This window comes from Sapajus apella, unplaced genomic scaffold (assembly GCF_009761245.1).
Source record: "Sapajus apella isolate SASKATOON/1434 unplaced genomic scaffold, GSC_monkey_1.0 scaffold16, whole genome shotgun sequence".
In the NCBI taxonomy this organism is placed as follows: domain Eukaryota; kingdom Metazoa; phylum Chordata; class Mammalia; order Primates; family Cebidae; genus Sapajus; species Sapajus apella.
The window spans coordinates 12,053,141-12,077,374 of record NW_022436956.1 but is presented as its reverse complement, the minus strand read 5'-3'; the positions used below and the strand labels follow the sequence as shown (position 1 = coordinate 12,077,374).

General features: G+C 43.0%; 1 pseudogene; it reads left to right on the top strand.

Annotated features, from left to right (window-relative positions):
• The first annotated feature begins 22,548 nt into the window (after positions 1-22,548).
• On the top strand, positions 22,549-23,500 carry LOC116555973 (annotated as a pseudogene).
• Positions 23,501-24,234: the final 734 nt, after the last annotated feature.

Here is a 24,234-nt window from a genome sequence, read left to right as displayed (position 1 = left end):
GGGCCACCTAGCTAGCTGGTAGCACAGAAGGTATAAGAGCCCCAGCCTGACTCTTTGTTCAGTGCTCTCGCCACTGTCTTGTGCTGACCTGCTGTGATCCTGAGCAACCTCTCCCCAAAGGGAGAAGCCATCATGTAGGTGACCAGAGGCATGCCTGGCTTCATCCTCCAGCCAGACATCTCGGTGATATTTCTGAAAATCCAGCAGCATGTTCCCCTTTGTTGACATGTAAGCACATGGCAGAGAATACAGACCACCAAACCATAGACAGGAATATTTATATCTTCCCAGCTGGACAAGGGCAGCTAGCTGTCCTCAGCTAGCACGAGCGCTCATGTACTTTTCATTCATTCAGCCTAAAAAAAGTGTCTCCAGCCTGTAAGTCTGCATTTGTTCCACCTCTGTGCAGCTGCTGTGTCCGCTATCAAGCTGGGCAGTCCCTTAGAGTTCCTTTTGGTCTAACCTCCTCACTTTGTAGACTGAGTCCCAGCCGGGAGATGTGCGATCTCTGGGTCAAACTCAAGTTTGAGACGGAGTCAACCTGGAAACCTGGTTGCTTAGCAACAGCCCAATCTCCATCTAGAGTGTGGAAGATGATCACACAGAGTGACCCTGCCTCTTCCTAAAAGGTCAGGAATGAGAATAGAAAACTCATGGTGTTTGCTGGCAGAAACAGGTGGGACAGGGCCCAGGGAAGTGCTAGGCTTTTTTTTTTTTTTTTTTTCCCTAGTATTGGATGAGGCTCAGTAGAAGCCATAAAATAAAACTAAGAAGAATCTATGCGAGGCCTGATTATGCCACTGGTGTCCTGCCTGCGGGGAACTCATTTATTTTGTGGCTGAGATGCTGGGAGCCGTCAGCAGCTGCTTGCAGCTGCTCAGTGACAAGACTGATGTCAGAGATGGCCAGACTAAGGAGATGGGAGGGGAGGAGAAGCATCCCCTGCCTTCCCACCCACCAACGCATACAGATGCGTGACATCCACTCAGAACAGTCTTGCAGCCTCTTGCATCACCGTGCATCTTCCCCAGTGACACTGTCCCCAGGAGGTGGAGTGGGGGATACACCAGCCATGGCCTGAAACCAGTGTTCAAGAGGTAGTGGAGGGGGCTAGACAGAGCATGAGGGGCTACGTCAGGAGACCAGGATGGAGCCTCTCCCGCACTGTCACCTACCGAGTCAGCTTGAATAAATGATGAACCTCTCTGCATCGCAGTTATGTATCTGGAGAAAATAGGGAAGCTAGTGGTTTGTCAACTCAGGTTCTTTATGAATGTGAGGTAAGCATGATAAAAGAGTGTAGATTGCAGGAATTGGCAGGACCTGACTTGAGTCAGTCATGCTTCTCTGTACCCCGTGTTTCTCAGTGTGGTAGAGAATCAGTCCATTTCAAACTGGTGTGGACCCCCATGACAGACACAGCAGACACACATGGAACAGGAGCTGAGTCCAAGGCTCGTGGAGGATCCTTTCCCCTGACTTCCCAGAGGATGTGCCCAGCACAAAGACAGATCCCAAACACACTGTTTACTGGCTCACCCAGCCCTGTTCCTAACACCCTCTCTTGCCTACCTCAACCATAGCAGCTAAAAGGTCAAACATTTGCTTTCCAGGCCTCCTTTGCCCCCAGGGAAGGCCATGTGACATGATTCTAGCCAATGAGTCTGATCAATGGATAAGAGAAGTCTGCTAGGGAGCTTAGGGGAAACATTTGCTTTACACTTCTTGCAAACCAGAACTGGATTTGCTCCCTAAAGGGCTCATTTTCTTAGGATATATAATGCACTCTTCAACAACCACAAATCTAAGACAAAATACAGCCATTGCCCTGAGAAAGGCGCAGGTGAAGAGCTATTGAATTTAAAGAGTAACTATTTATTCCTGTGTAGTGATCAGGGACTGCTTCACGGAAGAGGGGGCATTTGAGGTTGATAGGAGTTGAATACCCAGGGCTGAGATTCGAACATTGTTCCTAGTCCCAAGCTCAGATGCCCTGAGTTCCTTCAGTCTTCCAAACTACATTGTGGGGAATCTGATGATTTTTGCCAGGTGATGCAATGATAACTCTGGAGATGATCAGATATCATCCCACCTCGTAATCACAGAGTACCATCTTCCGAAGTCCTTTAAAGATACAGTCTAACTCATACTTCTGAAGTGAGCAGAGATGGATAAAGACAAAGAAGGCACTTTACAGACACTAAGGAACTTCCTAAAGTTCCAGAATTGTTTGGGAAGAGAACCTGCCATGTAATCCTTCCTGGAACACTCCCTCTTCTTTACCCACGTAGACTCACACACCTACCCTCCAGATGTGGTGGGAGATGCCTTTATGTAACATGAATCTGTATAATGAATTCTTGCTCATATTGAATACCTATGAGTAGGATCTGTACTTTGAGTTGATTATCCCTAAAAGCGAGTCATGGATATGTTCAAGTTATTTGAGTGCTTTCTCTGGTGAGCAGTTGAATGCTTGAGTGAGATTTGTGGCTGGGCTTGGGGCTAGGGTGTCCAATAGAAGACCACCCTGACCAACGTAGTGAAATACCATGTCTACTAAAAATACAAAAATTAGCAGGGCTTGGTGCGTGCCTGTAATCCCAGCTACTGGGGAGGCTGAGGCAGGAGAATCGCTTGAACCTGGGAGGTGGACGTTGCAGTGAGCCGAGATTGTGCCACTGCACTCCAACCTGGGTGACAGAGCAAGACTCCGTCTTGAAAAAAAGTTAAAAAAACCAATGATTAAAGTGGTAAATTTTACATCTTGTGTATCTCACCACAAAAAAATTATCTACAACACCACTTTATTTTAGAAAAGTCTTGGTTTTTTTTTTTTTTTTTTTTTTTTTTGAGACGATGTTTTGCTCTTGTTACCCAGGCTGGAGTGCAATGGCGCGATCTCAGCTCACCGCAACCTCCGCCTCCTAGGTTCAGGCAATTCTCTTGCCTCAGCCTCCCGAGTAGCTGGGACTACACGCATGCGCCACCATGCCCAGCTAATTTTTGTATTTTTAGTAGAGACGGGGTTTCACCATGTTGACCAGGATGGTCTTGATCTCTTGACCCCGTGATCCACCTGCCTCAGCCTCCCAAAGTGCCGGGATTACAGGCATGAGCCACTGCGCCGGGCGAAAAGTCTTGTTTTTAAACTGTCCATCTCAGATGAGATCTCTTTTATATTTTTGGAGATTATCATAATAGAATTAAAAGAGCAAGATCTACATTCGGAAAACCCAAATTCAAATCTCAGTTCTGTTGATTGTTGGCTGTTTGATCTTATTCTTATTGAACTTCATTTTCTTGTCTTTGGTCAAGTATTATGATATATATTTTTACTTCTTCACCGGGTGGATGTGAAGATCCAATTAGATAATTTATGTGAAGGTGCTTAGCAAACTACAGAACACTAAACAAATATAAAAAATATTTTAAGAAGATAATGAGGTTCTCTCTGGGACCTATTGTAATATTTTCCAGCTTTTCTTGCCAACGAGTTCCTTCTATCACACCTAAATTCCATCTAACACAGCTTCAGCCAGCTTGGAAATAGCCTTTCTGTTGGGACATTTCCAAATCCCAGGTTTAGAGGTTCTTCCATCTGGCAGATGTCAAAGAAGACAACAGGAACCATGAGCAGAACCATTTTGCATTTGGAACTGCAAAGTTTTTGGGCCAAGGACAGACTTCTTCTCCAGGTCCGGTTTGGCTTGCAAATTCCTGGCTGTCATAGCAACCTGAAAAGCAAAGGAAGACTGTTTAGTGTCGTCTTTGACTGCAGCCTGGGATTGGAATGCGCTCAGGTTGGCCCAGTAAACAGTGCTCACTGGTAACCACTCTGTGTCTCTCCCTCTGGGCCCAGAGATGAGTGAGGCAGGGAACTCCGCAGGCTCAAGTCGTCTGGGCCCACAGCTTCTCACCTAGCATCACTTGGCTTCCCTCTGCTGCTCTGTCTCCCAGTGGCTCTGCCAGAACTAACACGGGGAGGCAATTTCCAGAAGAGACCTACTGGGAGATCGAGTCAACTCCACAGTGGAAGCAAATGCCCGCCTCCCACATGAAGATGTGTGAAGATGACTTGGGAAGGGGGAGCCAACAGCATTTCCATGGCAACCTCAAGCATCCCTGTTAAGTCATCACTGTGCTCTTCTGACCTATTCAAACCCTGGCAGCCAGGGCTGTTTATCTCTAGGGGTTCAGTTCAAGATCTAAAAATGTGAAAGACTTAAACTGAAATTAATAAGTACCTTGATTGCTAAGAAGTAGGTCTACAAAGACCTGCGATGTCATGTTCATTAATCGTTACACGGATTGTTACAATTTTTACACATTTGACAACAATTTACAGGCAAGTTTTTTCTCATTGCAAGAATTCCTGATTATACACAGTGATGGCCAAGAAATCACTATTGGGTCAAATTTTAAAAGTAAAATTATAAAAAATATTGTAGTATTTTTATAGTTAATAATGGGGTTGGGTGTATTTTAATATGCTTAATATGATGTGTGGGGCCTCAAAATGTCCATGCTTATTTCTTATATTTGTTTTTCTCTCCCTCCCATCTCTTGTCTCCCACCCTCCTCCCTTCCCTCCCTCCCACCTTCCCTCCTCCCTTCCTCCCTTTTTGCTTTCTTCTTTCCTTCTTCCTCTTTCCTTCCCTCCCTTAATTTCTCAATCTCTCTCTCTCTGCTTTCTGCCTTCCTACTGAGGTGCGCAGAGTCACTGCCGTCTGGGGTGGAAACAGTATGAAACAGACAAGCAGCTCTGTGGACTCAGATGGCTGTGTTCTTCCTGCGGGAACTTGGGTACAGTATGACCTCGCTGGTCCTCAGGTTCCTGCTTCACTTGTGAAATGAGGTAATCACAGTTGCTTCCAAGAGTTCTTGTGAAAATTACATTAGTAAATGCTGGCTATTCTTGTTATTGTTACTAGTAATAATGACAGCAACCCACTCTTCACACACAGACATTCATATGTCCTCTTGCCACTGGAACGTTCCTATTCTAAGATGTGCAGGAACCATGTCTATTTTTCTAGTTCTTTTTGTGCACAGGTGAGTGGAATATTCTGCATAAAGACTACTTTGTTAACTGTATTTGGTTATGATGTTGCTTTTCCCCAGGGGTCATATTGAAATTACTGTGGAGGCGTCAATGAATTCTCAAGAGGTTCCGCTGTGTCAGGTATTATCTCTTGAGGTGCTGGATCATACAAGGGACACAGGGGCTCTCAGAGGAGGATCCAGGGCAGCTGAGGGGGCCACAGGGCAGCAGCTAAACTTCCCAACCAGAAGGGAAATATTTCGATATTTAATAATGAGCATGGCTGTGACAGTTGCCGATCAACCTTCCTCTCTTGAGTATAATCTATTATTAATTTCTTCATGCTGTGCGCGGTGATTCATACCTGTAATCCCTGTGTTTTGAATGGCTGAAGTGGGAGGATCACTTGGGCTCAGGAGTTTGTCATTAGCCTGGACAACATAGTGAGACCCAGTCTCTACAAAAACCAAAATTAACCATGCATGGTGGCATGCACTTAGAGTCCCTGCTACTCATGAGCCTGAAGTGGTAGGAGGATCATTTGAACCCTGGAGATCAAGGCTCCAGTGAGCTGAGATCTTACCCCTGCACTCCAACCTGGATGACTGAGTGACACAATTAAAAACACAAAAACAAAAATCCAGTGTCTTCATTTATTCAATTTGTCAACACTCACAGCTGTTAAGCTGCTTTGTTGGTGCAAAACATTAGGCCCAGTACAAGATGTAAAGAAGAGTAAAGAACCATACCCGGCTGGGCATGGGGGCTCACACCTATAATCCCAGCTCTCTCTTTTGGGATTTGGGAGGCAAGGTGAATGGATCACTTAAGGCCAGGAGTTCGAGACCAACCTGGCCAGCCATGACAAAACTCCCCTACAAAAAATTAGCCAGGTGTGGTGGTGCATGCCTGTAATCTCAGCTATTTGGGAGGCTGAGGCACAAGAATTGCTTGAATCCTGAAGGCAGAGGCTGCAGTGGGTTGAGATCATGCACTGTACTCCAGCCTGGGTGACAGAGTAAGGCTCTATCTCAAAAAATAAATAAATAAATAAATAAATAAATAAATAAATAAAATAAAATAAGGAAACATACCCTAATGAGATTGTGGTCTGGTAAGGGAGCTATGCATATAATCAATAAAGTCAGTAAGAACAGTGTGGGAGAACTGTCAGAAGACGAGCACACTCATCTTGGGATCCAGGAGCATGAGGCTGCATCTGGCAGGAGTGATCATGGAAGTCTTCATGGAGAAGATGACCTTGAAATTGGAGCATTGAAGGATAGGTACAATTTCTGCTCAGAAGTGAGAAGGGGATGGAAGCCCAGTAGACAAAGAAGCTACTAAGAGTTTTTGACGTGGGGAGCAACACAGTCAAAGGAAGATGAATTGGATTTACCTGTAAACATCTAAAGGAAAGGAATGGGATTGGAAGTGGTGGAAGAAGGGTAGAGAGGAGAATGGGAGAAAGGTGAGGGAGGAACGGGAGATGGAAGGTTTACCTGTAAGGCTTTCAGCATTTTAGGTGAGAGGTAAAGAGGCCATGTGCCAAGAAGAAGGAGATGACAAATGTAAATTTTTGAATAGAGAGTAAAGAGATTTTTTTGATTGATTAGAGAGGGGCATGGGGGATGGTGGAGGATAGAGGGAAGTCAACCATGACTTTGATTTCAAGCCAGGATGACAAGAAGAATTATGGTTCTGGCCAGGCACAGTAAACAGAGTGCTTCCTCCTCCCCATCCGTAACCATCCAATTCTCTTCTCAAAAGGCAATCTTGGCTGGCTGCGGTGGCTCACGCCTATAATCCCAGCACTTTGGGAGGCCGAGGCAGGTGGATCACTTGGGGTCAAGAGTTCGAGACCAGCCTGGCCATAGTGGGTGTCTGAGGCGGAACAGCAGTTTGAACCAAACTTTTAGAGTGGAGATATTCTTTGAGATCAGACTGGCTGAGCACCCTGAGACTGAGTATTGGGCTGCTGAAGAGGTGGCCACACCTGGCAATGTGGCAGTCACAAGGGGAGTCTCAAATGACACATTCTTTCTCTCCCCCCCCAAGTTGGCTTCATCATATATCTGGGATAGGACTTGGAACATCTGTTTGTAAAGTTTCTCTTCTTCTGGTCTTAGCCATTCATCTAACAGGGAAGAGTGGCTTTTGTCTGCTCAGAATTGGTCTGGCTACTGACTGCAAGGCTGATCCTGTAGGCGAGAACTTAGTGTTCCTAGTTTTCTTCCTCTACTTTTTCTGGAGTGGGGGAACAGAGAACTATGTAGGATGCTGGGCCCCAGTCTGGCAGGAGTTGGGCAGAGAGGTAAAGGCAAGAGCCGCTGCCACAGAGCTTTCTGTGGAGAGGTGATGGTGAAGCTCTCTGGTCGTGGGCAAAGGACAGAGCAGAGCAAAAGAAAGCTGGGCACGAGCCTTGGGCATCCTGCTGTGTGACAATTCTCTCACACTGCCTCTGTTTTCAGAGAGGATATAATCTCCATGAGAGCAGGGATTTTAAAAATCTCTCATGGATAACTTTAAACCTAAAAGGAAGTAAAAGGAATAGTGAAACCCCTATGTTTCAACTCCTCCCTGTGACAATTATCCACACCAGGCTGATCAGTTTCATCTGCTCCATCTTTATCCAGAACCCCCTCCTCAACCTCCATCATTTTGGATTTTCTTTTCTTTTTTTTTTTTTGAGATGGAGTTTTGCTCTTGTTACCCAGGCTGGAGTGCGATGGCTCAACCTTGGCTCACCGCAACCTCCGCCTCCCAGATTCAAGCGATTCTCCTGCCTCAGGCTCCCGAGTAGCTGGGACTACAGGTGCGCACCACCATGCCCAGCTAATTTTTGTATTTTTAGAGACGGGGTTTCACCATGTTGACCAGGATGGTCTTGATCTCTCGGCCTTGTGATCCATTCCCCTCAGTCTCCCAAAGTGCTGGGTTTTCAGGCGTCAGCCACTGCGCCCGGCCCATCTCTATTATTTTGAAGCAAATGAGGAAAAAATGTCAGACCAGCTATTCTGAGCTCCTATTTTACAGTCCTGCAGCCCCTTTGCTGGTAATAAAAATAAGCTCTGAAGATGGGAAGAAGGAATCAAGGAAGACTCATCAGTTTACCTTTAATTCCAATTTTATTTATTTATTATTGCTATTTTTAAACTTAGAGATGGAGGTTTCTCTATGTTGCCCAGAATAGCGTTAAATTCCTGGACTCAAGTAATCCTCCCGCCTCAGCAGTAGAAAATTTTGGGGGATTTCAGGCGTGAGCCACTATGGCCAGTCTAATTCCTCTTTTAAACACAAAGGAGCAGTCATTTATTTTGCCCCTTAAAACTGTCTCTGAGCAACATACGCAGACTCTAACAAAGGGCAAGGCAAAAGAAGCTCATCCCTGGATCAGTTAAAAATAAAAGGGCTGCAATTTGTGCTTCCTAGAGTACATTCTGCATCCAGCAGCCTGATCCTAATGATAAACAAATAATATTCTACTCTGGGGGGTAAAGCTCTGGAGAGCAGAAATATGTGCACATTCAAGGGGCTCAGTGCAGTAGGCAGGGACTATCATCAGAGCTGGGAGGCTTGGAGCCTGGGTGGTCTGCAAGTCACAGATTGTGGAGGCTGCTCTGGCTCCGCAACCCCCTTCTCACGGAAATCCCTCTGTTCTGCGTCTGCAACTCCCCTTCCCCTTGCTCTGCCCCCTTTGCTCCACTTCCATACCCAATTATGGAGCAGGAAAAGTAGAGGGGCCAAAGAAGGAGGGTGAAGGAATTTTGGAAAAACTCAAGTAGTTGTAAATATCCTTAAGCCAGTCAAGAAGAGGTCAGGCTGAAGGCACTTGGGTGGCAGTATGTGCAAAGGGAAACGGCTGCGGAGGAGTCTGGATGTGACCATGGCTGGGGGTAGAATCTCTGCCCTAAGCATGTCTTCTTTGGGTTTCCATCCAAAGACTCCTAGTCCCTAAAGTGCCAAGAGGGCCTCAACCTCTTTTGTGCAGACTCTTTTGTGCCTTTATCATCGAGGTGTCATGAGCAATGTCATAGAAAGGCTAATAGCACAGTGCTTTTCAGACAGGGATACTTCAGCCTCTTGGATTAGGGGAACCACAGAATAATTATGAAATGTCTTGATGGGATTCCACTTTATCAAAGACTTTTTTTTCAGGGGACATTGCTATTTTTAGTATTTTTTGTTTTTTTGGGACGGAGTCTCACTCCGTCATCCAGGCTGGAGTGCAGTGGCGAGATCTCGGCTCACTACAACCTCTGCCTCCCAGGTTCAAGCATTTCCCTGCCTCAGTCTCCCAAGTAGCTGGCATTACAGGTGTCCACCGCCATGCCCGGCTAATTTTTGTATTTTTAGTAGAGATGCGGTTTCACCATCTTGGCCAGGCTGGTCTTGAATGCCTGACCTTGTGATCTACCTACCTCGGCCTCCCAAAGTGCTGGAATTACAGGCATGAGCCACTGCGCCTGGCCTACTATAGTGTTAAAATAATTGTGAGTATGTGATGAAATAGAATGTAAAATTTTCATGGATTTATGAAGACAAACACAAGAGTTTAAAGAAGTGTCCCAATTCTAGTGGCTTATTTAAAGAGGTATTTCCTTTCTTCTGTCATTAGAAGGATTGGGGGAGAATGTGACGGAGCTGCCCGATGTTTCCTGGGGTGATCAGTTCTTTGGGTTCTGCAACTTCTGCCCACCTGACTGGTCATCTCTCATTTCCGGTCAGCCCGTGAGGCTGGCTATTTCATGGTCTCCTGTGATGGGCTCACCCTTTCCTTTTCCAAGCTTTTGTCCAAGCAGTCACTTACATCTGAGACAAGCTCTCACCTCCTGACAACAGCATCATGTCTCTTCTTCTCTTTACAGTGCAATTGAAGGTCATTTTTCCCAGGAAGGTTTCTCTGACTAAGCTAGGAAAACTGACTCTCCAAAGAGAAGCTCTAAGAATACCAGGCTGGGGTTGGGCACGGTGGCTCACGCCTGTAATCCCAGCACTTTGGGAGGCCAAGGTGGGCGGATCACAAGATCAGGAGTTTGAGGCCAGCCTGACCAATATGGTGAAACCCCATCTCTATTAAAAATACAAAAATTAGCAGGGCGTGGTGGTGGGTGCCTGTAGTCCCAGCTACTTGGGAGGCTGAGGCGGGAGAATCGCTTGAAGGTGGGAAGTGGAGGTTGCAGTGAGCCAAGATCGCACCACCACACTCCAGCCTGGGCGACAGAGCGAGACTGTCTCAAAAAAAAAAAAAAAAAAAGAATACCAGGCTGGGATGCCACAGCTACATGCTGATACAAAGCATTTGTACAGGTTTGTATAGAACCTATTGTGCAAAAACTGTCAAATCCCTGTCTTATTTAGTAATCATTAAAACCCTGTGAAGTACATGGGGCAAGGTTATTCATAATCCTCATCTACCAGCCAAGTGATGGAGCATTGCAGAGGGCAAGTAACTTGCCCAAAACCACACAACTAGGAAGTGGTTCTTTTGACTCTGTAGAGAAAAATTATCTAAAATTTGGAAATAAAGGAGGGTATTTTTCCTCATTTGGTTCAAAATGATGGAGGTTGAGGCAGGAGTTCCAGATAAAGATAGAGCAGATGCTGATGGGGAGCCACGCCTCAGCCTCCTGAATAGCTGGGATTACAGGTGCCTGCCACCACGCCCAGCTAATTTTTGTATTTTTAGTAGAGACAGGGTTTCACCATGTTTGCCAGGCTAGTCTCGAACTCCTGACCTGAAGTGATCCACCTGCCTCAGCCTCCCAAAGTGCTGATTACAGCGTGACTGCATGTCCTCTCAACGTCACACTGGAGCACTGTTTAAAAACTCTTCTAAAGATTATTTAGTTCTACGTTGGGCACAATGGCTCACACCTGTAATCCCAGAACTTTGGAAGGCCAAGGCAAGCAGATAACCTGAGGTCGGGGGTTCGCGACCAGCCTGACCTACATAGAGAAACCCCGTCTCTACTAAATTAGCTGGGCATGGTGGCACATGCCTGTAATCCCAGCTGCCTGGGAGGCTGAGGCAGGAGAATCGCTTAAACATGGGAGGCAGAAGTTGTGGTGAGTTGAAATTGCACCATTGCATTCTAGCCTGGACAGCAAGAGCAAAACTGTGTCTCAAAAAAAAAAATTATTTAGTTCTATGGGGCCAGCTTCTTGGGCATGCAACTTGTGCCATAATTTTTATTTTTATTTTTTTGAGACGGAGTTTTGCTCCTGTCTTCCAGGCTGGAGTGCAGTGGCAACATCTTGGCTCACTGCAACCTCCGCCTCCCAGGTTCAAGTGATTCTCCTGCCTCAGCCTCACAGGTAGCTAGGGAGGCGCCTGCTACCATGCCTAGCTAATTTTGGTGTTTTTAGTAGAGATGGGGTTTTACCATGTTTGCCAGGCTAGTCTCGAACCCCTGACCTCAAGTGATCCGCCTGCCTCAGCCTCCCAAAGCGCTGACAGACATGAGCCACCGTGCCTGGCCTAAATTCTTCATAATTTTAAACAAAGGCCTCTGAATTTTTATTTGCACTGGGCCCAGAAAATTGTGCAGCTGATTCTGTCTCTAGGATAATAAATATCCCAAATGACCTTGTTATTTGCAATTAAGGGCTCTGCTCTGTGAAGTTGGCAGTTAACTTGTAGATATGGATCCGGTAGGGAAGCAAATGATTTCTGTCCATTAGCAAGAGTAATCTATACTTTTATTGCCCTGTGGAACATTAACTAGATTTGTCCCTGACTTTAAAAAACTTCCTGTGGTGCGCCTTTCCCTACGGGCTATATAAACCCCACTTCCTCAATTGCTTTTGGCCTCAGCTTTCCCATCTTACTGATTCCCTTTATGGATTAATAAATTAAATGAAATCTTTGAGAAGTGCTCATTTTATTCTGGAAGGAAATCATGTTTTTAACTGTTTTTTGGAAATCATGCCGTGAAAGCTTTGTATTCCAAGCTCCTTCCATCATATTATGCTACTGAAGTCACACTTTTCTCTTCCATCTGCTGATCGGGAGCCCACGCTGAGTCTGTTTGTGCATCGATGTTTATGCATTTAGGCACAACTATTAATTTTGCTTGTCTTCTCACTCTTGGTATCCTGTAAATTCTTTTAAAATTGTATTTCTTGATTTTTAAACAGTAGATAATACATTCACATGGTTCAAATTCAAAAAGTTCAAAGGGTACATGGTGAAGGTTTTGCTCCCACTATCCTGGCAGACAGTTTCCTTCTCCAAAGATAATTTGTATGACTTCTACCATTATATTTGACATATGCCTTCAAATATGTAAAATATAATGTATATATTCTTTTTGTTTTCTCTAAAAATAGTGGAATGGAGGTTCATATCATTGTTCTGCAACTTCCTCCTTTTACTTAACAATATATTTAATTTTAGTGCATAAAGAACAAAAAACTCAAAAAGAAACCCCTCTCATTATTTTATGGCTATATGCTATTCCACTGGATAAGTTTACCACAATTTAAGTATTATTTTATTTATGTGTGTATATGCTCCGAATGCCTCAAAGAGGATCTTATTAAAAGATATTTAGTTGTTCACTATTTGATATGATGAGCAATGATGCATTGAATAATTGTGCACTTATATCATTTTGTGTGTATACACACACGCGCGCATGCACACATACACACACACACATAGATAGATACATATATACATGAGATAAATTCCCAGAAATGAAATTGGTTGGTCAAAGAACATACACATTTATAATTTTTGACGTTCTTGAGAAATTACTCTCCAGCAAGGTTGTATAAATTTATTTCCACTTCTCAGTAATGTTCGAGAGCCCTTGCCAACACCACAACAGAAAGTATTTTGACTTTTTTGTGTGTGAGATGGAGATTTGCTCTTATTGCCCAGGCTGGAGTGCAATGGTGTGATCTCTGCTCACTGCAACCTCTGCCTCCTGTGTTCAAGCAATTCTCCTGCCTCAGCCTCCCGAGTAGCTGTGATTACAGGCATGCACCACCACGCCTGGCTAATTTTGTATTTTTAGTAGGGACAGGGTTTTTCCATGTTGGTCAGTCTGGTCTTGAACACCTGACCTCAGGTGATCTGCCCACCTTGGCCTCCCAAAGTGCTGGGATTACAGGCATGAGCCACCGTGCCCGGCCATATTTTGACATTTTTGAACTTCGAGATGGGAGATAGCATTTCATAGTTTTTACTTGCATTTCTTTAGTTAATAATGAGATGAAGCTTTTAAAATATATTTGAGAATAATTTTCTGGGAACTGCCTGTTCATATCTGCTGCCAATTTTTCTATTGGCTCATTAGTCTGTGATATAAGTTGTAAATATTGTCTTCCCCTAGATTATCTTTTTTAAAAAATAAAAAACTTTATTTACGGTGGTTTTACTATGCGGACTTGTGTTTGATGGTGTTGAATTTGTCAATATTTCTTTCTATGGCTTCTAGTTTTCTGTCATAGTTAGAAAGGTTTTCCCCAACTGGCATTATAAAAGAACCCTCCCAGGTTTCTTTTGGTAAGTTTATGGTCCCATGTTTCACATATAAATCTTCGATTCATTTGGAGTTTATTCTGGTGTTAGATATGAAATATGATTTCAACTTTATTTTTTCCCAAATGGTTCCCATATTGTCCCTAAGCTGTCTATAAAATAATCTTTCTCCACAGATTGAAGATCCCAGATTGATTATTCGCTAATTTGCCATATGTACTTGTGTTTATTTTTTAAGCTTTCTCCCATGCCATGATCTGTCGGTTTATTGCATGAGTACTGTACGGTTTATGTTAATGTAACTTTAGAATATATTTAGTATATTGTAAGGCAAGTGCTCTCCTTATTATATTTCTTTTTTTTTTTTTTGAGACAGAGTATAGCTCTGTCATGCAGGCTGGAGTGCAATGGCAATGATCTCACCTCACTGCAATCTCCATTTCCTAGGTTCAAGTGATTCTCCTGCCTCAGCCTCCTGAGTAGCTGGGATTACAGGCGCATGCCACCAAGCATGGCTAATTTTCGTACTTTTAGTAGAGACCTGGTTTCACCATGTTGGCCACGCTCGTCTGGAACTCCTGACCTTGGGTGATCTGCCTGCCTCAACCTCCCAAAGTGCTGGGATTACAGGCATGAGCCACTACGCCTGGCCCCTATGATATTTCTTTTAAAACATTTTCAGGGCAATACTTCATGTTTCTTTTTCCATGTCAACTGTAGAATCGCTTGACTAGTTAAAAAACAAACAAACAAACAAACAAAAAAACAAGACCAGGCGTTGTGACTCACGCCTGTAATCCCCGCACTTTGGGAGGGTGAGGTAGGTGGATCACAAGGTCAGGAGATCGAGACCACCCTGGCTAACACAGTGAAACCCTGTCTCTACTAAAAATAAAACAAAAATAGCTGGGCATGGTGGCACGCACCTGTAGTCCCAGCTACTTGGGAAGCTGAGGCAGGAGAATGGCTTGAACCCGGGAGGTGGAGGTTGCAGTGAGCTGAGATCACTCCACTGCACTCCAGCCTGGACAACAAAGCAAGACTCTGTCTCAAAAAAAGAAAACAAGACAAGACAAAACAAAACAAAAAACAACTTGATATTTCATTGAGAGTGCATTACATTTCTGAATATGTTGGGGAGAATTGGCTTCTGAATAATGCTGTGCTTGGCTACCAAAAATCACTATAAGCCTTTGCATTTACTCAAGTTTCCCACCTAGTTTAGTTGCAGCATTTTAATATTTTGATCATCTTGCATAACTCTTAAATTTATTGCCAGGTGTTATTTGTTATAAAATAAATGTTTTCTTTCATTGCCTCTTATTGTTGTTTTCATATATGGAAGTTACTGAACTCTGCGTATATTGTATATGAGGCAGCTTATTGGGTTTCCTTGTCCTGTTAACTCTACACCCAACACCAAGCGCCTAAGATAACTAATTGTTGACTGAGTGACTCTTTATCTGCCTTTTTGGGAGTTGGGGCTTCTTAAGGTTTCAGCACAGTTAACGCGGAGGGAGAACGTGGATTTCATCTATCTTTCCAGGGTAAAGAGTAGATCATTAGCAATTTCTTGGCAGACTGGCTCCTTCTTAGGGATTTCTTTGAAAGTTGACTTTTAGTGCAAGTGTTATGACTTCCGAATGGCTTGCTGAGATCTGCTCTGTGTTCTCAGGAATGATTTTTTTCTTTTTAACTTAAAAACCTAAAAAAATTATTTTGGGAGTTACCAGGTAAGGAAGGTTATCCTCATCTAACCAGAGATCCAGCCTGAATTTATGCACACAGTGAGGACAGAAGAATTGGGTGGAGGAAGAGCCACTGTGCAACATTATGAAAGCTCCATGGAAATTTCACAAAAGGGATCCTTTTATGAGGGGCAGAAAGAGATCATGCCACCTGTCTGAGATCAGATGGACTCTTTAAAAAAAAACAACAAAAATATTAAGGTGTGGTGGCTCATGCCTGTAATCCCAGCACTTTGGGAGGCCGAGGCAGGTGGCTCACTTGAGGTCAGGAGTTCAAGATCAGCCTGGCCAACATGGTGAAACCATGTCTCTACTGAAACACAAAAATTAGCCGGATGTGTTGGTAGGCACCAGTAATCCCAGCTACATGGGAGGCTGAAGCAGGAGAATAGCTTGAACCTGCAAGGTGGAGGTTGCAGTGAGCTGAGATCTAGCCACTGCACTGAAGCCTGGGTGACAGAGGGAGACTTTGTCTCAAAACAACAACAACAACAACAACAAAAACAAACACACACACACTTTGGGAGCCTGAGGCAGGCAGATCACCTGAGGTTAGGAGTTCGAAAGTAGCCTGGCCAACATGGGGAAATTCTGTCTTTACTAAAAATACAAAAAATTAGCCAGACGTGGTAACGGGTGTCTATAATCCCAGCTACTCGGGAGGCTCAGGCAGGAGAATTGCTTGAACCCAGTAGGTGGAGGTTGCAGTGAGCCAAGATGGCACCACTGCATTCCACCTGGGCAACAGAGGGAGACTCTGTCTAAAAAACAAAAACAAACCATAAAACAACCGCTCCCACCCCCCGCCTCCAATATTGGAGATTACTCTGTAAAGGTTCCAGAAAAAGTCTGTTACATCCATTTTGGGTTTTCAATTTAGTATCATTGAAATTTGTCTGGAATTCTAAAGGGTTAAAAGAAATCCTAGCATTTGACCTAAATACTCATAGAATACTCTCTCTCTCTGGCAGTGTTTAACACCTCAAAATGAAAATACATGAGCTCATTGAAATTGGTAGAAAAGGGCACAGCAGTTTTTCACACTTCTTTTGCCAGATAACACTTTAATTTGAGCCTGATTTTTTCTTCCCCTGGAGGGGAGGTAGGGTTACTGGTTGGGGCTCTGGGGCCTGCATTCTGCCTGCTTCTTTGGTGGATATCAGTGTGAGAAAACACAAGAGTAGTTTGGCTCCCTTTATTTTTCCAATGTTGCCTGAGAATCTGGGGCTCAAATTCCAGCATCATGGAGTAAAATTAAATGCCAGGGTCTCAAAGCCTTTGTCCCTCACTTTCTCTCATCCTTATTCTTTATTAAAAATCTAGCTAATAAAAAAAAATCTAAGTTCAAAAGTTCAGATAAAACTCCCTTGAGTCTATGACCTGATTTTCTTCAGCCTGAATTGTGTTCGCTCCTGGATATGGAGTTTTTAGTTCTTCTTTATGGTTTTGTCAGAGGCATTTGAGCCAGAGCGACTCCATCTTGGATAGCGGCTGAGTAAAATGAGGCTGAGACCTACTGGGCTGCATTCCCAGGAAGTTAGGCCTCCTTAGTCACAGGATGAGATAGGAGGTGGGCACGAGATGCAAGTCATAACGACCTTGAGGATAAAATGGGTTGCAGTAATGAAAGCCGGCCAAGACCCAAAACCAAGATGGCCATGAGAGTAACCTCTGCTCATCCTCACTGCTCATATGCTAATTATACTGCATTAGCATGCTAAAAGACACTCCCACCAATGCCATGACAGTTTATAGATGCCATGGTATTGTCTGGAAGTTACATAGTCTATATGGTCTACAAGGGGGAGGAGCCCTCAGCTCCAGGAATTGCCCAGCCCTTTCCCAGAAAACTCATGAATAATCCACTCCTTGTTTAGCATATAATCAAGAAATAACTATAAGTATCCATAATCTAGCAGCTTAAGTACTGCTCTGCTTATGGAGTAGCCATTGTTTTATTCCTTTATTTTCTAAATAAACTTGCTTTTGCTCTGCACTGTGGACCTGCCCTGAATTCTTTCTTGTGGAAGATCCAAGAACCCTCTTCTGGGGTCTGGATCAGGATCCCTTTCTGGTAACGGTTTCTGGAGACACAGTGCCATGTCAGACGAGAGCATGCTGAGGCATGTACGTTTTCAGCAGCTGATTGCTGCAAAGAAAAACTTGCCAACTAACCGGGTCTGGGTCACCCTCTACTATAATAGCAGCATAATTGCAATGCGATCAGCTAACCAAAGATTCCTGGCCTGCTTATTTTTCCTTGGTTTATTTGCCTCGGTGCTCCGAGACATCCATCCATGTCATGCCTTTCTGTGGATACTCTCTTGACCGAAACCTTAGAATATGAAGCAAGAAGAAAGAAAGCCAGCTGGAGAAGCTGTCAGTTCAGCATGTTTGGATCATGGTCCCAAAAGACATTATCTCCTGAATCATGCCTGGTTTGACCCATTTCCTTTTGTGTGCCTGCTGCTCCATCCTCTGTGCTTGAGGCCTGGCTCTGTCCTCCAGCTAACCCCAGGACAACTGGGCGTGTGGACCCTGACCCTTGCAACCTGACTCACCACAACTCTGCAGGGTGCCCTGAGAACCCACAAGACTCTGGGTGCTGGGGAGACAAATATTTAAAAAACAGGTACCCTGGCCTTGAGGAACTCTCAGAGGTTTGCCCCCAGCTCCTTTATTTGAAAGAGTAAACTTAGCTGGGGCTCCCACCTTTGAGGAAATCTTACCAAGAATTTAAAGAAAGCCCAGAAGAGGCCAGGTGCAGTGGCTCATGCCTGTAATCCCAGCACTTTGGGAGGCAGAGGTCGGAGGATCACTTGAGGCCAGGAGTTCAAGACCAGCCTGGCCAACATGGCAAAACCCTATCTCTACTAAAAATAAAAAATAAAATAAAATAAAATAAAATAAAATAAAATAAAATAAAATAAAGCAAGCCCAGAAGAGCAATATGATTGATAGCTTATAAGGTGGCCTCTGGTTCTTCTGAGAAGGTGTAGAAGAACTAGACAAAAAATAGCCACCTGCAGGAGAATTGATAGCTTCCTTCCCCTGCCTTCTCTGGTGAGAGCATCCTTCCAGCCCATTTCCTGATTCTTACTTAAAATGATACCTGGGTTGTCTTGAAGTATGCTTGGGTATCATGCTGTGCTGGAACGAGCCTGGGACTAGGAGGAGGCAGCTTTGGGTTCTAATCCAAACCATTGTGTGATCTTGGGCAAATGCCTTAACTCTTCTGTGGGATTAGTTTCTTTGGGAAATGGCCTTCCCTGCCTCATCAGGATATTGTGAAAAATCACTATGTATCTATACATGTGTGTGGATTTACATAGGCATAAATATATACATGCAATAAAATATACACATGCACACATAAATTTAAAATTTTCACAATAGATAGTTACCATTTATTGAGCAGCCCTTAGTTATTAGGCATTGTGTCAAGTCTTTTACATGTTAGCTTGTAGTTATAATATTCTTGCCAGATGGGTGACAGCAAGCTCTCCTTGCTCCACTGCCTCCACTACACACCATATTATAGATGAGAAAACTGAGGCTTAGAGAGGTAAGGAAGTTTACTGAAGCTCACAGAGAAAGTTTCTTTTGGATAGTAGCCAGCGCTGTGCCATACAGCAACAGGTCCTCGGTAATGATGACTTCAAAGGCAGTCATGATGCTTTTCCATCTGGATACTTCCTTCCTATGGCTCCTTCTTCCCATATCTGGAAGACTGTCTCTGATTGCAACATAGGCTGTCAAGCTCCTAGACACCTTCAATCTGCTGTGGGCTGCTCACACTGTGTTCCATGGGAGAGCTATGCAAATTAGGGGAATTCTTCCAGTGGCTTGACATCCCCAGCCTGGGCCTCATTTGGGTTTGCTTCATCGTCCAGCGTTTATGAACATTTCCATCTCAGCTTCTTACCTTCCTCTTTCCCCACTCTATGCCTCAGCAAGATTAACTTTGCTCTGTTTCAAGTCCATGCCTCAGGCTTTCCCACTTTTCTGCGTTTGCTCAAATTCTTTGCTCCGTTGCTCCAGCTGGAATGCCCTTCTGTCTTCTTCTTTGCCAAATTTCTAAATATTACTTATCTTATGGCTTTCTGTAAGGTCCTTTTTCTTCATGAAGTCTTTCCTAATCTGTTTAGTTGGAAATGGTCATAGGACATTCTTTATTTCTTTTTAGTGGAACATTCGCTATTTCTCCTTGTAGACATATGTTTTCTGAAGGCTATGTTCATGTCTGTTTCATATTTGCACTTCCAGTCTGTGATACGTGTCCTTATAATAGCCATTTGTGAATTTACTCAGTGAATAAATGAATCAGTAAATGAGTGTATAAATCTTGAAGGAGTGCTGAATTGTGTGTGGTGTTAAAGATGGGCCAGGAGAATTACATTTGTTTATTTATTAAGCACATACTGGGTTTAAGATCCTCTGTCAATATTTATTACACAGTTTTTTGGTCTTAGAATTTATGATCTCTAACAAGCAAATATTAATAATGAAGAAAAGAGCATACACCAAGAGAAATACATTAAACCAAATTTTTAAAAACTGCATTTTATGTGATGATGAAGAAGGGAAAGGTAATTATGAAAGAGATTGCAATTAGGAAAAAGAGTTCCAAGGTCTGGCAAAGTGGAGTGCCATGGACTGAATGTTTATGTCTCCCTCAAATTTACCTTGTGAAATCCTAACTCCCAGTGTGATAATATTAGGATATGGGGACTTGGAAGGTGAGGAGGTCATGAGGATAGAGCCCCTATGAATGGGATTAGTGCCTGTATAAAAGATACTCTAGAGAGCTCTTTAGCCTTCTTTCCACTATGTGAGGAGACAAGCAGAAGACAGCAGTGAGCAGCCTAGAGAGGGCCATGACCATGCTGGTGCCCTGATCTCAAACTTGCAGCCTCCAGAACTGTGAGAAATAAATTTCTGTTGTTCATAAACCACCTAGTCTGTGGTACTTTGCTATAGCAACCCAAACAGACTAAGACTAGTAGGGAAGATTAAATGACTGAGAGAAAAATGGTATTTGGACATGGATTGAGAAGCTACCAGATGGCAGTATACAGAACATACATTTGCCCTCTAAGATCCTTTATGTTTCATAGGACGTCTACTCAACCTATATACATCTACTGAGAAAGCATCTTGAACTAGGGGTTAGGATTACAAATGTCAAAATGGCCCATTTCTTGTTCTTGCATTCTGCAGAAGTTTGTTTTGGAATGCTCTGGAAGGAGAAAGGAAGAACTCTTGGTGGACAGGGAGGTCTCACGGAGGACATAACCCTCAACCAAGGCCCGAGGAAGCAGTGCGGTGTGAAGTTTCAGAGTGTAGCCTCTGGAGTCAGATGGGAGGCTGATGTGGTTTGGATTTGTGTTCCCACCTGAATCTCACGTTGAATTTTAGTTTCCCAATGTTGAAGGAGGGGCCTGATGGGAGGTCATTGAATCATGGGGGCAGATTTTCCCCTTCCTTTGCTTGAGATAGTGAGTTCTCATGAACTCTGGTTGTTTAAAAGTGTGTAGCACCTCCCCTGATTCTCTCTCTTCCCCCTGCTCCAGCCATGTGAGACATGCCTCCTTCCTCTTCACCTTCTGCCATGATTGTAAGTTTCCTAAGGCCTTCCCAGCCATGATTCCTGTACAGCCTGCAGAACTGTGAGCCAATTAAATGTTTTTTCTTTATCAATTACCTAATCTCAAGTAGTTCTTTATAGCAATGTGGGAACAGACTAATACAGAGGCAGACTGCTTAGTCTGGATTTAATCCTCCAATTAACAATTGCTATAGTTTGAATGTTTGTTTCCTCCTAAACTCATGTTGAAACTTAATCTCAATGTAGCAGTATTGAGAGGTGGGGCGTTCAAAAGGTGATTGGGTTGTGAGGGCTCTGCCCTCATGAGTAATCCATTCATGGATTAATGGGTAAATGGATTATCATGGTAGTGGGACTGGTGGCTTTATAAGAAGAGAAAGAGAGACCTGAGCTATCACACTCAGCCCTCTCACCACGTAGTGTCCAGCACTACCTGGAGACACTTGCAGGGTCCCCATCAGCAAGAGGGGCCTCACTAGGTGCAGTCCCTTGACCTTGGACTTCTCAGTCTCCATAACTGTAAGAAATAAATTTCTTTATATATTACCCAGTTTCATGTATTCTGTTATAGACAACAGAAAATGAACTAAGACATCTATTAATGTAATTCAGACATGCAATCAAGCCTCGGTCTCTTTCTCTGTAAAATGTGATAGTTATATTACCTATACACAGAGTTATTGTGAAGATTAAATGAGAAAATCTCCAGCCTCTAGGTAGCTGCCTCATCCCACCCTAGACTGACTCTTCATTCAAAATTCAAGTGAAAATGCCTCCTGGATCACTCAGAAGTTGATTCTGTTCATTTGTTGTTTCACTAAAAGTGATGGAAGATGGGCTGGTTAAGCAGATAGCTTTTCTCTAGAGTACCAACGTTGAGCTAAATAATTTTACAGGCTGTGGATCCAGATTCCCAAATTAGCACTTACATAAAACAATAGATTACAGAAACATAAGACAGCCCAAAACTTTCAACAAATAGGCTCATTTTCTAGTATGTTAATGGATGAGGGAGGGAGAGGACACAGAAGAGTCTTCACCAGCTGCGGGGACTCTGAATTTGGCAGGTTAGTTCTGTGTGAGGAGGATGAGGGTCTCCTGAGAGTGTTTGTACCCTGTGCCATTGGTTATTGGAGAGCAGATTTTTCTTTGGCTGTATTTTTTTTCTTTATAGAGCTCACTGGCATCCTATTGCAATGGAACTATCTGACTATTGCAATAAAACTATCACGTGTTTATTACAGCACACATGAGCAGTGCCTTTAAAACTAGAGAGAATGCACCTATTTCTCTAATTTTTGCCTTCTGCAAAAATTGATTTTATGTAAACTTTATGGTACCAAATATATAAATTGCGCCTATAAAAATAATTGGATTAAAAACAGAGAGAGTTCCCGTCTCCACTCTTCCATCTTCTCCATTCCAGGAGCTCCTTTGTGACTCTATTACAGCCCTTGTTATCCCTTGCCCTGCAGGTACAGGGAGGATGGTGGAATATATGGAGGCTGCGAAATGGCTTGTGAAGGAGAATGACTGCCCCAAAGTACAGGAAAGACCCACCCTAGTGAGCTGGAATGCTGTTTTGCTACTTCTCTGGAGGTGAACATTTCAAATACATGCCGGTTTTTTTTTTTTTTTTTTACTTTTTTTTTTTCATTTCACTGTAGAGATATTGCTGGAGCATGATATGAAAGACTAATTTCAAAAAGTGATTTTGAAATTAAATATGGAAGATGTGTGACCTTAATAATTTACATTTAAAGAAAGACTACCAATGTATGTGTAATTGCAAGGGGCAGAAAAGCAGTTTCAATTACCTTTATCAATGTTTACCAACTACCCATAGCAAAACCTGTCAATGTCATAAATGTGACAAAGTTTTTGAGTTGTGCTCAATCTTCAGTAAACATAAGAAAATTTTTAGCAGAGAGAAATGCTACAAATGTGAAGAATGTGGCAAATACTATAGGTTGTTCTTAGATTTTACTAGACATAAGAGATTTATACTGCAGAGAGATGCTACAAATGTAAGAATGTGGCAAAGCCTTTAAGTGAGTCTCAGACCTTACTAATCATAAGAGAATTCATGCTGGAGTGAAATCCCACAAATGTGAAGAATGTAACAAATCCTATAGGTGGTTCTCAGACCTTGCTAGACATAAGATAATTCATGCTGAAGAGAAACCCTACAAATGTAATAAATGTGGACAAGCTTTTAAGTGGTTCTTGGCCCTTAGTAAACATAAGAGAATTCACACTGGAGAGAAACCCTACATCTGTCAAGAATGTGGCAAAGCCTTTACCTGCTCCTGAACCATTATTAACCACAAGAGAATTCACATGGAAGAGAGACCTTACAAATATGAAGAATATAGCAAAACCTTTAAGTGCTTCTCAGACCTTACTAATCATAAGAGAATTCACACTGGAGATAAACCCTACAAATGTGAAGAATGTGGCAAAGCATGCGGGTGGTTCTCCCAACTTATTGGACTTAAGAGAATTAATACAAGAGAGAAGCTCCACAAGTGTTAAAAATGAGGAAAAGTCTTTAACAAGTCCTTATATTGTGTTCAACATCAGAGATTTAATACTGAACAAATGCAAGATAAATGTAATGTCTGATGAAGAACATTCAACATCTTCAAGGGGCTCTAAAAACTTGCTTTATAATCTGGGTGCTTTTGTGTTGGGTGCATACATAGCCCTTTAATATACAGCCATTTACTGTTAAGAAAAAAACCAGTTAGAGACTTAGAGATTCTTAAAGTTGTTTTTTCAGGGTAGAGTTGTATTTTCATTTAGTTGTAGTCTCCTGAAACAAATGAACATTTTGTATTTCATTGCTAAGATAAAATAATGAAAACAAAACAGCAAGATTGGAGAGAGAGATGAACAGAAAGGGTCTGCTGAGTGAGGAGGAAGGTGGGAAAGGAGGCAGCAAGTAGAGAAAGACTGGAAGGGAGGAGTGGGTAGAGAAAGGAGGTAAATACAGAAGAAGGATACATGGTTTGATGGAAGAAACAATGCCTAGTGTTGATAGATCAATGGGGATGACTATAGTTGATAATCTATTGTACATTTCAAAATAGTTAGAATAATTCAAAGATTTCTAGCATAGAGAAAAGACACCTATTTCAGGTGATGGATATTTCAAGTACATTAATTTAATTTTTCAAATTATATGAATGTATTCAATTATCATATGTACCATGAAACTATTACATCTATTATGCATCAATTTAAAAAGACAGGCTGGGTATGGTGGCTCACATCTGTAATTCCAACATTTTGGGTAGTCGAGGTGGGCAGATCACTTAAGCCCAGGAATTCAAGACCAGCC